The sequence below is a fragment of the Anas platyrhynchos genome, chromosome 3 (genome assembly GCF_047663525.1).
Source record: "Anas platyrhynchos isolate ZD024472 breed Pekin duck chromosome 3, IASCAAS_PekinDuck_T2T, whole genome shotgun sequence".
In the NCBI taxonomy this organism is placed as follows: Eukaryota; Metazoa; Chordata; class Aves; order Anseriformes; family Anatidae; genus Anas; species Anas platyrhynchos.
In genome coordinates, this window is record NC_092589.1 from 43067629 (window position 1) to 43084010 (window position 16382).

The following is a 16382-nucleotide window of genomic DNA, read 5'->3' on the forward strand; positions in this document are numbered from 1 at the left end:
TCTCAATGATTTGTAGCTAACAATTCATGGGAGTCAGGTGATAACTACTGGTAAGCTCTTATATATACATGCACCTTCTACGGAGGTCCATACAAATTTGAAACATTTATCTCAAAATCACATTGTCACATGTAAGGATCTACAAAACCCCATGCAGTACCTTATCATTTAGGGTTTTTAAAAAAAAGTTAAATTGGAGAAAGACAAATGATTAACCAAGCTGATCACAGAGAACATCCGTGACTTAAAAAAGTAAAGACCAACTCCGAATATATCTCAAGACTCTCACTGAAATCCTTCTATGGGAATTTCTTCCCAGCTATTCCCAGCGAGGATATATATGACCACTCCAGAGCCTACACAGACAGTTACAAATTGGTGGCTTTAACCAGACAAAAAGATAAAGAGATTTGGTCAGTATCATAACAGTGCTTTCATAGGCTAGAGAGAAAACTACAGCTAACAAGCAGCAAGGCATTAGAAAGAACATTGTGTTTTTAGAATGCCCTTCTGAGCTATTGCTAGCCGCAATACACACAACTTCAGTGTCTACTCAATACTCAGAAGTGTGTTTAAATGAACGTGTGATTAATAGTGGAGAGTTCTGACAATCCTTTGAAGAACGGGTGGGGAATTTGTTTGGATTACCGAAGTGATGCAAGCATCCAGCAGGCGCAGCACCTTTTTAGCCTCACAGCATCACAGCCGCCAGCTCTCATGCTCACGGCTGGCTCAGTCTGGTACTGGCTGTACCAAGGATGTTCCCTCACTCTTTCCTCTGACTGCTGGTCCTTTGAAGCTTCTGTTTGCATTACCCTGGTTCTCCCATTCACCCTAGCTCCCACAATTTCATCTGACTGTAACATCTCCTCCCTTTTCCCTGCTCTCAGAACTTCTTTATCCTCCCTTATTCTCTGTGAGATCCCACCTAACCCACCAGTGCAATTACCAACCGCTGCGAGCATTCCCTAAACCTCTTTGTACCCCGGTTTCCATTCAGTTATCCAGCCTCATCCCCACGATATCGTGCAATCAAATCGAACTGATCCCTGCGCATTCCATGTTCGGTTTTCCCTCAGCTCCCCCTCAAAGTCCACCATCAAACTTAACACCCAAATTTACTATGGTTTGGCTTTAATTCCTTGTGCTCCACCTCTTGCTTCTGGCAAAACACAAACTTACTGCCCCTGAGCAGCTCCACACCAATCGCTCTGTGGGCTCCCTCCCCTGCAACGCCCCTAATGATGGAGCTGATGAAGGGACCTGCCATGCAGGAGGCCGAGCACGCCAGGACCACTCTGCCAGCAGAGCAGGAGGCCGGGGGGATCTTCCCAATGCGTATGCACAGGGAAGGGTTGAAACACCTATTGAAAGGGTACAGCAGAGGCGGAGGGTCCATCGCTGTAAGGGTGTCTCAGTACCACTGCTCTGGGAGGACACAAAAACTGAGTCTGTTTTGCCCATCCCAGTAACTGTTGAGTGATCTCCCTTGTCCTGATCTCAACCCCTGAGCCCCTTCTATTGTATTTTCTCCTCCTTTCTTTTCCTTTGAGGAGTGGCAGTGAGAGAGGTGCAGTGGTGGAGCTCAGCTGCCCAACTGGGCAAACCCACCACAGCTAGACAAAATTAGCATTCATGAGCCAATTCTGCATTTTAAGGAAAATGCCTTCTCCCCCGTTTCAGTAGCAAACCTGCTCGCTGCTCCTACCACCAACTGAGCGCTGAGGGAACGACTACAGGACGTTCGATGATGTCCCCGTGAATTTCAATGTAAGTGTGCATTAGCAAGAGCAAATCAGTAAGTGATTAGCATTCTGCTTTAATTGCACTGGCAGTACTATTTGCAGAAAGCTATCGTTTGCTTATATAGCATATACAGCTCCCAAAAACAGGTTTCAAAGGTTCCTGGGTAACTGGGGGAAAAAAAATCTATTGAAAGTCAACAGGATCTTTTTTCCACACTGCAAGCCTATTTCTGAAAATCCCATCCCATGTCACTATGGCAACACTGACACTGTTACTTGAAATCAAGAGGTAACACTACCAACACAAATAAAATGAATTTGCTAAGTTCACCAAACTCTTAAACACTTGCATTTGTAACAACTAGAAGAGAAAAAAAAAATGCATGAAAATGCCAAGGAGATAAAATCCTAATGGTAATACATCCTTTTCACTATTCAGCCCTTAAGCTAAGCATTTAGTTAGCTTAATTAGAAAAAAATAATTTGTTGATGTTTTTCTCATTCCACAACTCATACAAGAAAAATCTACCCAGAGTCAACTGTTACGACAATAAAAAATGATGAGAACAGCTACATTTTGGTAAACACCAAGAATTGCTACCAGCCTCTCCAGAAGCACATCCTTCTAGCAAGTTTTAACAAAATCCTTGCCATCACTAGCAGAATTCTATACACAAATGACAAATTTGTTACCTTTTTTAAAATTAAAAAAAAAAGGTTTACCAAAGAGCTGTCAGTAACGACTGCCAAGCTTTGATAGAGCTGATGAATGTAATACCACAGAGCCAAGGTCACACCTATCGTACTTAGCTCTCGCTACGTTCAAGTCTCTCTGAGCAATCACAGTCGGAAGGGCTGCATCCTCCCAACACCTTGAGAACTGCAAACCAAGCAGAAATCACATCACTGCCACCTCAATATCCCCCCAGGGACAGTGGTGTAACACCGCACCAACGTGATGCCGAGTGGCAGCGCTTCCGTGAACACCCCAGGACAAACATGCAGTTTGAACACCACACTCACAGGTATGCGGTCTGCCAAACAGCAAGCGAGTTCACAGCCAAGCCACAGCCACTCGCTACCTATTAGGATTCAACTCTGTTCTCTCTTTGCTATGTATTCCCAGGATCTACTTCACCACAGAACTGCAGGTTTGAATCTTTTTGACTGATGCTCGTGTTCAATGACAATTTGTGTTCTCCTAACCTCGGGACACCACCAGAAAAGGCGCACAATCAAACCAAGTCCTTCAACGCCCAAAAGCAGCTCCTTGTTCAGTCTTTTTCTAAAAGAGGGCAGGCTGAGCAGCACGAGACCTTGACACAGATTATCATTTCAAAGTGTGTTAATAAACATAAGCCTACCATGACATTCTCCTAACATTTACCACAGCATAAATGGTAGAAAAAAAAAAAAAGTCATTTTTCTTGCTAACTGCCCTTTATCTTTTTACATACAGGTTCAATTTTGTCCTTGGTGGTATTTGTTAACATATAGTGGCCCAAATTAATGACTGATGTATGGCATGGGTATAAACCATATTATACCAAGACAGCATGACAATGCAGCTCGACACAGTGAGCAGAAACTGAAGGATGAAAGCTACACAGCCTGCACCAGCGGTGTGCCAAGCAGAGTGTGCACACGACAGTCTGCTGGGGCACCTGAAGAAAATATTAAAACTTCAGTAGTACCCATATCTAATTCATAAATAAATACACATATATTAGGGGCTCAAATATGTATTACTGATGAGGTGTGTCATCAAAAGCATGTGGAGACCACCAGCACAGGCTCTTCAGGATGGACTCGCTCCTGGATTTGGGTCAGCCACCCACAGGGCCCCCACAACAGCCCCTGCCAGAGACAGCTGGGGCAAGACAGCCACTGGGGCATTCACACAGTCCTGCAGCCAGCTCTTACACTGTGTCCTAACAGGTACCTAATTATCATCAACGCAGTTCAACAGTGTCGTTTTTTTAATTTAAATACAAAGTTCACTTCATCGTAACTAGGACAAACTCAGCCCTGCTGGTGCATCCAGCTAATATACCGATAGCAATCCTTGCTAATTAGCAGTCACAACCCAACACAGATATCCCCTGTAACTTGTTATTCACCAGGCCTCTGCTATTTTGCTACATGCCCCTGGTACTGGAGGAAGGAGAACAGAGCGCACGCTTCCACTTGGGTCACTGGCACCAGGGGGAAACACGCTGCCTGCTTGTAACAACATCCTGACTGATTTGTAGAAAATAACCAAACTTTTCCTTATCGCACGCCCCTGAACAGATCATAAAGTACGCAAAAGTAATAAAGCTGACAATGAACTACCAGCCACACGGGTCAGTCCTCTGAGGGGCTGCTACTGCATGGTCTGAAAGCCTCCCCCTTCCAGCCAGCCCTCTAATCTAAAACGCAGCACAGACCAAGAAGCAGCCCCGCACCCCTCCTGTTCACTTTCCCCAAGTCAGCTCCAGGCATCCAAGAGTCACTGGGAACAGAAAATTGGTCTGACAAAGTACATCGATCTGCTTCAGCTTGGATTAACTTCCCGATTGGGTTCTGGCCTGTCACAGGGCTACCAGATCACTTGTGAGGTCCCACCTGAAATACTGCGTCCAGTTTCGACCCCCGACTTTCAGATAAATGCAAACCCAAGAGTCCAGCCGAGCACCAACACAATACAAGGGACCTAGAGCACAGCACCAAGGAAGTTCTCCCAAGGGAAAGGGGTTTCCTCAGCCTGGCCAGGCGGAGGCTGCGTGCGGCCTGCCACTGGCTGAGGGGCGCTAAGAGCAGCCGAGGCAGCCTCTTCTGCCCAGGGCAATGCAGCACGACCTGTGGGGCTTCCAACTGCATGTAAGGAAAAAAGAAATTCACAAACGAGAAGGCTCAAGCAGCACAGCTGTGGAATTACAGTCCTTGGTTACTTCCAAAACTCACGTGGGCCTGACCAACCCGGCCTAGCCTTGCAGCGAGCGCTGCTTACAGCAGGGGACGGGGCCGGAGAACTTGCCCACGGTCCTCACCAGCCCCAGTTCTTCATCACCGTGCTACACAACCCAAAGTACCCTGCAACACACACGTTTTTTATAGCCTGCACGGTCATTACAAATGGTTTGTCCAGAAACAGCCAAACTAAACTACTCATAGGTACTTCATAGACCGTACGCTATTCTTAACACAGAAGCAATGGCAGAAGTGTTTGGGGGAGGCAGAATGATGCAAAATATGAATCCCAAGAAAGTTTAAACACTTAATTTTTCACAAGGCCCATCATCTTTAGTTGGTCACGAGACACAGATAACCATTTCTACTCTCCCTACATTTCTAAACCTTCCACAGCCCTACAGAGTGCAGAGAAATGCCAGGTACAATCCTGGGCAGCGACCCAAAAGAACCCCTTCCCCAAAACCTGGTGCCAGTTGCTGACATTTCAATACATTTCACTATTATACTAGACATTAAGGCAAAACCACTGTAACTACTTGGCTTTAAATTCACTCCAATTATCTTAACGCTTGTCACAAAGATTTTCCTTTCTCGAAGTCATTTGTAACTTCGTTACCAACTTCATGCATAATTTCACACACAAAGCCGTAAAATATCATCTTCGTGGTTTGTCAAAATCCTAGAAGAGTGGTTACTACAGAAAGGCATCATTTAGAGCAGTAATTCTCTGAAGTGTGATATCATCAACATCAAAACTTGGTAAGCCACAAGTAAATTTATTTATCTGTAAAACCACTGTAAAAAGAAATCAACGAACTCACAACTTGCTTGCAACTCCATGGTATCGGTTCCTGACTGGCAGCACACTGGACCATGAATTTGAGAGTCAACGCTGGCATTTGGAAATCGTTTTAAAACAAGGCAATGACTGCTGTAGCTACAGCTTTATAGTGAGAGAGAATTCAGACAGCGTAAAGCAATGTACTTGGTAGCTACAGCAACCATGGTCCAAGTTAGGAGATAGCCTAATCCTCACAGGTTCCCTAAGACTTTGTACACCACCACTCAGAGAAACTCTAAAGCAATCTCCATTATTTACAGTAATTATAATACAACTGAGCCATGAAGTTGTCTGTACTGTTGTGTTGTTCTACACCACTTCCCAGAATTACAATCTACAGCCCCAACATGAATAATTTCACTATAAATAGCTGGAGAAATAAACTGTCACCGTAAGAGTAATCATCATCAGAATAACGAAAATAAAAGAAGAAATCAAACTTATGGTAATATCCACTGTAGAGAACAGCACTGTAGTGAACTAAATTTCAACATCAAATGTATGACACTTGTATCCCTTATCTTCTTTTTGAATAAAGATAGAAGGTAATTCTACCAAAGACAAACATCCTCCCCTTGTTAATCACATGAAAGAGACCATGGCGGCGTTATGACTGATGCTGCATCGACTGCAGAGGCAAAATGCCCGGGTCTGAAGTCCTTCCCTCACACAGATTTCCATCACACCTCCCACTAGCAGTGCCAGTATTCTGAGGGTATAAAATCAAACCCTTCTTAACATGTATTTTGTTCTTAAATCTCAAGTCCACGCTATTTGGAACAATCTAGTACCTTGCAAACTGGGCGATTTCAGTCTCTTAACTAACCAAGCACGTTTGAAGATCAGCTTAAGGGCTGCTCGCCACATCCGGCCCTTTCAAGAAGCTGATTTTTACCCAAACAGAATACAAAAAACAATTACGAAGAGCTATTTTCACTTCCCCTCTCTCAGTGTAAAAAGTTAGTGCACCAGAATAATGACGCCATACTTAACGAAAAACAAGCAACTGCTGAAAATCTTGATTGCAAATAAGAATCCCTCAGATTTTCCTCAGGCAAAAATACAGAAGACAACTATCCGAAGGTTGTCATTTCGGGACAACAGAAACAAGAGAGCAAAATAAATTTCTAAAACATATTTTACAAAGCAAAAGGGATCAGCAACTTTCTTATAAACCACACAGTGCTTATATCCTATAACATACATATTTCTTATGAATACTCTCCCTTCCAAAAGTAATCAACAAAAAGCAACTATTATGTATTTGCAAAATCTACCAGGAACTGTACTCTAAAGAAAAAACAACAAAGGAAGAAATTTGGGATCCTGAACTAGTATCAGAATGCAATTTGCAAGTGTGGACTTTCTCAAGATATGAAAACATGGTTTCATTCCAGTATTGTGAACTGGGGTAGTACTTTCCAGATGAAGACACAATGCTTGAAAATCAGCTGCGGAGGCCGGAGTTTAAAGCACTGCTATTCTCAAAAGCCTTCTGTATGTGACACTATGGTAGGAAAATTGTAATTTTAAATATTCAGAAGAACAATGTACTACCTCCCTGTGATGAACTATTCCAAAACAGGCGACTCGGATAGGCCACTCAGGACTCGGATAAATAGCAGCACTTAGGAAACACGTAAGTGCTACCACCTCTTCTGAACTCAGTGACCTACACAACAGCACGCATCCCCACGGTTTCTGGGACCTGGCAGGAGACGAGCAGCTGAAAGGACGGGCAGGGTTTTATACAAGTGTTAAATGCCAGCTCTGCATACAAAAGGGCAAAAAAAACACACACTAAAGCACAGCAGTGTGCACAATAGGCTGTTCATTCATCCCGTAAATTTGATTTCCCATTATCATACCACAAAAAATCATTCTTGATTTGAGTTTGGCAAACACCTTAAGGTATTCAGGCTTCCAAGAACAAGTGGCATTTAAATGTATGAAGAAAAAATGGGAATGTTCACTTCAGCTGCTAGCAGTGTGTATGATAGGGAAAATTAATCCAGCCATAGTCAAGCACTCTGGCTATATCCATGAACCCCCAGTGCAGCTGGCCAAAATCTGGTTTCCCTCAGACACACATTACATGTTCAGAACTGAATTTCTCATTTATTTGATCCAAATTTTTCCTAGGGCACCCAGAGCTTTTCCTGCCAACACCACACTCTTGACAAGGCTTTCACCTGAAACCAGATTCTCAAAACGACACGGAGAAAATCCAGAGTTACTCATAGTCTGGAGGTCGGGCTGCTTGCCGGCCCCACGGGACCCACAAGGTTGCACGCTCCACTCAGCCCAGCGGGAACTATCCTCATTGCCGTGCTGTTCCCTACTTGGGGCTCCATCTTCTGAGCTGCTCCAGCACCAAGAGTTCTTTCAACATTTGTAAAACATTTGGGAACTCCCTGGCATCGTCCCACGAGAGGAAGAGGAGGAGGCATACTACTGACCCTAACTGAAGTTGACCAGAGATCGCTATGCCTCTCAGTTACTATGTTTGGGAAATCAACTGGATCTCAAATATGATAAACTGACAGATGTGTAACAAATTCAGCAGCACAGTCCATGACACTGCCCCCAAATCACACTGGTCACGCTGCAAATCTTGTCCCTCTTGAAGCCAATGGAGATTTTGCAGCCCATGTCAATGGGCCAAAGATTTTCTTCTGTAGTCAACATCTCAATAAATTCAAGCTTCAATACTAGATCCTGAAAATCCCTACCAAGAACAAGCTCACAGTAAAATCACCGTGAGTTACACCGGATCAGCCCACGATCCACAGGGCACACGATCAGCCCTCACAAATAGGATCCGTCTCCTGCAGTGAGGTTAATTCACTGGGAGTTCATTAATGAACTCCTGCCTCCACCCCTCCTTCATACCTCCAAAAAAAAACGTGGTTGTATTAAGTTTTGACAGATTTGCCCATTCCTTCTTTCCCTTTTGCTAACCACTTCCTTACTCAAAGTAACATCAGAAACGGCTGGAGCATTTTAGAACTACTGCAAGTAAAGGAGTTAAAGGAACCAAACTGGCAGTCCATTTGTGCTAGTTGATACTTTTTAATTTTGTCCAAAAGTTCAGCGACTCTCCATTAAAACAAACAAATTACAGACACAGCAGATGGCTTTTCCACAATGAAAGTGAACATTAGAAAATAGAGATCCGCCTGTTCATTTAATTACGTGATCTTCTTGAAAAAAATTATCAGCTAAAGTCTCAGTGTTCACGCATTTACATTGATATGAGGGCTCTGCCAATGCTGTTGATCCCAGCTTTATAGCTCCAACAGTGAATTTTGCTGGTTTTCCTCTATTGCAAGAAAACAAAACGTTTGTTTTTTTGCAGACAATTCCCATGCCTGTGCTGGACAGATTATGTCACCGTGTAAAAACCTTCCAACCGCAGATGCAGCTTATTGCCGCAGAACGACTAGAATAAATTATCCCAAGTCTCTGAACAGAATGAACAACATCATCAGAAAGGCTGTTATACCTGGACCAGACGTGTTACTCAGACACGGATGCCACTCTTTCACACTCCCACTGCTACACCTACATTAAAAAGTACCAGCCATTAGGCTTATCGTAAGTGTAACACAGCAGGAAAGGCACAATCACTGACCACTACAGCCCCATTGTAAAACATAACCGCAGTTACGCAGACACAACTTTCTTCCTGGAATCCACGTGGAAGTACACCAGCAAAACTCTGAAAATACATCCAGGGTGTAACACCCAAGCAGCATACCACCATGGAGATACCTGCCAAGATCTTCAACTCTGGATTAAGTATGCTTCACGTGTACGGAAAGCATCTTTTCAATCACAGAATCATTAGGGTTGGAAAAGACCTCCAAGATCATCTGGTCCAACCAACGCCCTACCACCAACGTCACCCACTAAACCATGTCCTTAAGCACCATGTCCAACCTCTCCTTGAACACCCCCAGAACGGTGACTCCACCACCTCCCTGGGCAACCCGTCCCAGTGCCTGACTGCTCTTTCTGAGGAGAAATGTCTCCCCATTTCCAACCTGAACCTCCCCTGGCGCAACTTGAGGCCATTCCCTCTAGTCCTGTCACTAGTTATCTGTGAGCAGAGGCCGGCCTCCAGCTCCCCACACCTTCCTTTCAGGCAGCTGCAGAGAGCAATGAGGTCTGCCCTGAGCCTCCTCTTCTCCAGACTAAACAACCCCAGTTCCCTCAGCTGCTCCTCACAGGCCTTGTGCTCCAGGCCCTTCACCAGCTTCGTAGCCCTTTTCTGGACACGCTCCAGGGCCTCGATGTCCTTCTTGTAGTGAGGGGCCCAGAGCTGAACAGAGCACTCAAGGTGCGGCCTCACCAGAGCCGAGTACAGGGGGACGATCACCTCCCTGCTCCTGCTGGCTGCCCCATTCCTGACACCACCAGGATGCCTTTGGCCTTCTGGGCCACCTGGGCACACTGCCGGCTCATGTTCAGGTGAGCATCAACCAGCACCCCCAGATCCTTTTCCTCTGCACAGCTCTCCAGCCACTCTGCCCCAAGCCTGCAGCACTTCATGGGGTTGTTGTGGCCAAAGTGCAGGACCCACATTTAGCCATGTTGAACCTCATCCCACTGGCCTCTGCCCATTGACCCATCCTGTCCAGGTCCCTCTGCAGGGCCTTCCTACCCTCCGGCACATCGACGCTTCCCCCCAGCTTGGTGTCACTGCAACTTACTGGGGGTGCATGCAATTCCCTTATCCAAGTCATCAATGAAGACATTAAAGAGGATGGGCCCCAACACTGACCCCTGGGGAACACCACAGGTGACCGGTCACCAGCTGGATGTCACTCCGTTCACCACCACTCTCTGGGCCCGGCCCTACAGCCAGTTTTTACCTCAGCACAGAGTGTGCCTGCCCAAGCCATGGGCTGCCAGCTTCTCCAGGACAACACTGGGGGAGACCGTGCCAAAGGCCTTGCTCAAGTCTGGGCAGACTACATCAGCAGCCTTTCCCTCACCCACCAGGCAGGTCACCCGGTCATAGGAGATGAGGTTGGTCAGGCAGGACTTGCCTTCCATGAAGCCACGCTGGCTGGGCCTGATCCCCTGGTGGTCCCACATGCTGTATGACTGCACTCCAGATGAGCTGTTCAATCTCCTTTGCTGGCACCAAGGTGAGGCTGACAGCCCTGTAGTTCCCCAGGTCCTCCTTACGGCCCTTCTTATAGATGGGTGTCACATCAGCAAGTCTCCAGTCATATGGGACCTCTCCAGATGACCATGACCACTGATAGATGATGGAAAGCAGCCCAGCAATCATACCCACCAGCTCCCTCAACACCCTTGGGTGGATCCCATCTGGCCCCAAGAACTTGTGGCAGTCCAGGTGGAGCAGCAGGTCTCTGTTTCCACCTGAACTGTGGGGGGTTTCTTCTGCTCCTCATCCCAGACTTCCAGGTCAGGAGGCTGAATACCCCGAGGATAAGTGGTCTGGATGGCTAGTAAAGGCATGCAAAGAAGGCGTTAAGAACCTCAGCCTGTTCCTTATCCTCAGCAGTCAGGTTCCCCTCTGCATCCAGTAAAGGATGGAGTTTCTCCCTGGCCCTGCTCTCACCGTTGATATATTTGTAAAAACAATTTTTGTTATCCTTAACCACAGTGGCCAAGTTTAGCTCATGCTGGGTTTTGGCCTTACTGATTTTTTCTCTGCATATGCTGGCAACTTTCTTGTACTCTCCTTTTTGAGGAAATACACTAGTACAACTGTTTTGGCTTTGGTGTTTACTTTTTTTCTGAGTACAATTAAACTAAATAAATAAACTCTTCTGAAAAAAGATGCTGGCAGGGGAGGCAGGAAAAATGTACTTCTGTGGGGGTGCCATAACTATTAAGATACAGCAGAACCATACCTGTCAAGTGCACTACTACATAGCCCTGACCTCACCTAAGGCCACAGACACGCTGAGTATTTGTAACTGAAGAATACAGGAATAACATACCACACAAGCCCTCACAGTAAGGACACAGTCAGAATATGTTTAATATGTAACAGTATAACACTAGTGAAGCCAAGGTGCAGCAAAAAAAGCACAACTGGGCCAGGGCATCAACATGGTGAGCTTCTCCATTCCTCAATCAACACAAGCAAGCTAAGAGAAATGCAAGGTGCTATCTGAAACAACACAAAATAAAAACAAGCCCACAACACAAAAAAGATTTTAAAGGTTAGACCCGACCGAAGAAATATATGAGGTCTATTATTTTTGTATATATCTAAATTCTACCTTCCAAAGATCGCAACTCAAGATGAAGAACACTTTTCACTTTAATGGAAGCATGTCAGAACAGAGCGCATACCTGGTTGTTTGGCAAGTATTATATACTGGAAGAATACACACTCGCCATTTTTAATCACATTTTTGTCGTTTCCTCATTACTGTCACACATTAATGAAAATTCCACACAATCAGCAAGTCATTAGTGCATATTACAGGAATTTTATTGTATAAAAATATACCACCATTAAAAAAAAAAATCACTCCTATCTTACTCCCAAGACTACTGTTCGCAAAAACACAAAATAATTGCTTCAAGGTAAACATCATGTATTAAATATTTCTGAAGTATGTAAGCAAATACTACACTCCACACATAGATTTTTAACCAAATTACTGGTTAAGGGTTTTTGACAGGTGTGTCATTAAGAGGGAAAAAAAAAAAAACTAAGACACTAACAAGGTTGTTCTTACGACTTTAGAAAAGAGTTTGTCTGTAGGCAACTTTTTCAGAGTATTTCAAGCAGTAAAATGTGTATTTCACTAGAAACACAAATGAAAATCCTTCAACACCAACAGGTGGAGGATTGAATCCCAAAGGAAAAAAAAAAATAAACAAATAAACCTCCCACTTCCTTCAGAAATGAGCAAGAGGCATGGGGAAGCCCTTCTATAATGTGTCAAAAAGCATAAATGTAAGAATTAAGCAAGCATTCCACACTCCTTAGTGGGCTCAGCATGAGCTGGTCTGGCAGCATCCTTGCTGTTCCTGAGCAGTGACGTTGCTGTTAAGCACCACAACCATCGATCAGATTGTACAGAAACGTGTTAAAAAAAATAAATGAGAAGTTTTGATCAAAAAATATAAGGCTATTTGCAACAGTCTCCCTGAGAAACCTAATAAAATGGTGCTGCCACATTCAAATTGTTTGGAAAATAAATGTAATTTCTGGGGGAGCAAAAAAAAAAAAGGAGCAATAAAAATTTTGGATGGCAAGTTATCAGCCCTAGCCAAAAATTAAAAATAACTAGATAAGTAAAATAAAGTAAGCGTTGTCCAATCACTACAAAGCTACTTGCCCTTGATTTTTTGCAGACATTTCTGAAGGTGTTACAAGCTCTTTTATGATGACTACTTTGCTGTACGCAGTATGTTAGAGCATTTTATAGAGATGGGTTTAATGGTATCACACAATGTTGGGCATCAGATCATCAGAAGGGTTGCCCTTTGAAAAGGTTTGACCTTTTTTTCCCTTTATAAACCCTGAATGCACCTCAAGAAACGTGGATGTTACCCCAGCAGACCGAACTAGAGTGCTGCTTGCAGCAGAGCCCCTGACAGGCGAGGCAGGGCGGCTGAGGAGGGCAGGATGCGAGCAGAGCTGCGCGAGAGGAGCGCAGGGCCCGTCTCCAGCAGACCTCTGCCCACAGGAATCCTCCTTTGTGCCCGCCTCGACGCGCACAGCCTAGAATCCCTCACCAAACCCAGTACATCAGTATCGTAAGGAAGAAAAAAAAAAAAAAAAAAGCAGTTGTGGGATGTGGGGGAGAGGCTTTCCCTGCCAGAGACAGAGAGAAACGGCCCGGGAGAGGCGCGCCGGCAACGCCCCTCCACGGCGCAGCGACCAGCGGCGAAGGCCTTAAAATGGCGCCCGTGGGGGAGGAGAGTCACGGCCAAACTGCGCAACAAACGCTGGCAGGCAGCCAGACAGCGCCATCTTCCCGCCTCGCTCCCACTCCCACACGCACCGGCAGCCGCTCGGCACCGGCTGCCAGCCGAGCCCGGGCACGGCCGCCCCGGCTGCCGGCCGCCCTCTGCCCCGAGCCGGCCTCCCTTCAGCCCCGCTGAGCCCCGAGGAGACGAGAGCAAGCGGCTGGCGGCGGAGAAGCAGGGGAAGGGAAAGGAAAGGCCTCGGCGTCTCTCTCCTTCCCCCGCTGGTTATTTAATAGCAGCCCCAAGTAAATTTTAAGGCGTCTTCTGGGCGCCGTACGCTTTTTGCCCGGTTTTTCACGTTAGCAGATCGCCATGATCCGTAAGTGAATTTTACAATGGGTAGGAAAAGCAAATTAAAACCGGGTACTCAGTAACACTTCCCATAACGCAGCAAAAGGGAGCTCCGAGGACTGCAGAAAATCCCCTCCGCAACCCACCAGCCATTGGTTTTATCCACAAGTAAAAAAATACTTATAAAACGCTTGATCTCCTGCGGAAGACAAACGCAGCCAGCACAAATAAACAGATCCGCATCTACCCAAAAGGAAAACCAAACAGGTTACTCCAGAAAGAGGCGGTTTATTGTTACGTTTAAATAGCCACATTACAGTTAAATATTCTCTCTCTGGAAAAAAATAAAAAATAAAAATAAAAAAATAGCACTACTAAAGACACCGCGGCAGACTCGATCCCGAAGCGGAGGAGCAAGCGCCTTAGCCCAGACCTACCGCCCAAGCCTTTCGCGCACACACAAAAAGGAGCGCCGTCTCCATTCCGGGTTTAAAAGCGGGAGGCACAGAGCAATTCAGAGGAAATTGCAAATAAAGAACCAAACAAATCAAATCAAATCTAGTGGCGGCACCGAAAACGAGGAAACGAGTGAAAAATAAATCCCCAGAAGGCACAAATCTGAGACACGAGCTCAAAGAAATGACAGGATTAGGGTGGTGGCGAGTGGACGGGGGAAAGGAAAAAATCGAGCCAGGGCTGAAAAAGAAAAAAAGGAAAGAAAAATCCTTCCCAGCTCCACAGCCAGGAGAGAGACGAAGTGTCTCCATTTTCCCGAGGAGGAGGAAGAAAGAGTGTTTCACAGACCACAGAGCTTTAGAGAAAAGCAAAGAAACGAGGGGGAAAAAAAAAGAGGGAGGAGATTTGAAAAGATTATTTTTCTTTCTCCCTCACACACTCTCTCTATCCCCCTCTCTCCCGCTCACTCTCTCTCTCACACTCACACATACACACACACACACACACACTCTCTCCCTCCTCTCCTCTTTCCATCCCTCTCTTGATGGCCATCAAGGGGGCGGAAAATAAAAAAAAAAAAAAAAAAAAAAAAAAAAAGACAACAACAACAACTAATTTTAAACCGGCTCAATCAATGAGTCATTAAAAGAGATTTTTCTTCCCTCCTCTCCTGAATTTGCATGGCATCAGCAAGAAAAAAAAACCCACCCCAAACCTCTCCCCTCTCTGCAGCTATCAGCCTGGACCTGAAACCTTATCTCTCCCTTCAACCTCCCCCCCCGCCTTTATTTTAAGAAACAACTTTTTTTTTTTTTTTTTTAAGTGCCCTCAGCAGCCACCACCGCCAGCCTCGCTGCAAAAAAATATATAGTTCATTTCCATGTGAATCCACATCTGCCCAAACAACAGCCACCCACAAAATATCCCTCTTCTTCCTCCTCGTCTCCCCTCTCGCTCGCTCTCTCTCTAGATATATATTTATATACATAGCCCCAGAGCCAATAGCTCTCTGGGCTGAAACCTAATATCCTGGTTTTGGCAACTCCTGGCTGTTAATTTGCTCCTCTTTCTTTTCTGTCTGTCTGGAGATAGATTTCCCCCCTCTCTTTTCCCTCCCCGAAGGAAGGGAGGAAGGAGGTTGTGTGTTTTTTTTTTCCTTGAAATTTTTATCACAAAATTATAATACACTCAAAGGGAAACTCACCGTCATGAAAAAGCAGTGCCTTGTCAACGGGGTTTCTTCGCCATCACATCAGGGGCTGGCAGTGTAGGAGAGAGAGAGGGAGAGCGAGAGAGCGAGGGAGGGAGGGGGGAGAGCGAGCGAGAGCGAGCGACAGAGGGGGAAAGAGAAAGAGAGCGGAGCGGCGCGGCACAGCACAGCACGGCGCGGCACAGCACAGCACGGCACGGCGCGGCACGGCGCGGCACCGCACGGCGCGGCCCCCGCCGCGGCACCCGGCACGGCTCCGCGCCGCCGGAGCCCCGGCCCCGCCGCTCCGCCGCCAGACAATGCCGCAGCGAGCGCGGCGCCACACGCAGCCGCCGGGCGGGCATGCTGACTGCCCGCTGCCGCGCCGCCCGGCCGGCCCTAGCGCAGGCCCCGGGACAGCTGCGGGGTCGGGGCGGTTGTCAGCAGCCCCCCCCCCGGGCTTCAGAAAGCCGTACGGCAGAGCTCAGGTGCTGGGGGTGAGGGAGAGGCCGGGGGGCTGGGGGGTAACCGAGAGCTGACGAACTGGAAGTAAAAGTTTGTTTCGCCCGCTCGCCGCCACGTCGAGGTTGTAAAACCACTGCGGGACCCCCCGAGGTACAGCGCAGGGTCACCTTGAAAGAGCTAGGATGGGACCCTCCTGCGAGTGGCAATGCTTTAAGTCTCTTGGCTGTTTCTCTCATCTCCCGTGGCAGAAACAAAGGGCACGAACTCCAAGTGCTGTAAAAAAGTTTCAGGTAACTTAAATGCTTTAAAAAGTTTCAGGTAACTTAAAAATGCTGGCGCGAGGCAAAGCGTACAGCACCGACCCTTCGCTGCTACGCTTACACAGTTTCTCGCACTTAAAAGCATTAATAGAATAATTTTGTTCAAAGCTTTTTGGTGGTGCAAGGCTAATTCAACAAGATATTCACAG

The 16382-nt window shown here is 46.3% G+C and overlaps 1 protein-coding gene across 8 annotated transcripts in view; it reads right to left on the minus strand.

Moving 5' to 3' along the window:
- BICRAL (BICRA like chromatin remodeling complex associated protein) overlaps nt 1–16382 on the minus strand; it is a 44268-nt gene that overhangs the window by 19850 nt on the left and 8036 nt on the right. The window contains exon 1 of one of the 8 annotated variants that reach the window (XM_021269371.4): nt 15464–15858. The exons of 1 other annotated variant lie outside the window; for it this stretch is intronic. The gene's annotated coding sequence lies outside the window, so the exon portion shown is untranslated. Of the gene's footprint in view, nt 1–648; nt 15434–15463; nt 15859–16382 lie in introns of those variants that run through there. 6 more of the 8 variants (XM_038177543.2, XM_005015299.6, XM_038177544.2 and 3 more) reach the window with 6 other exon arrangements.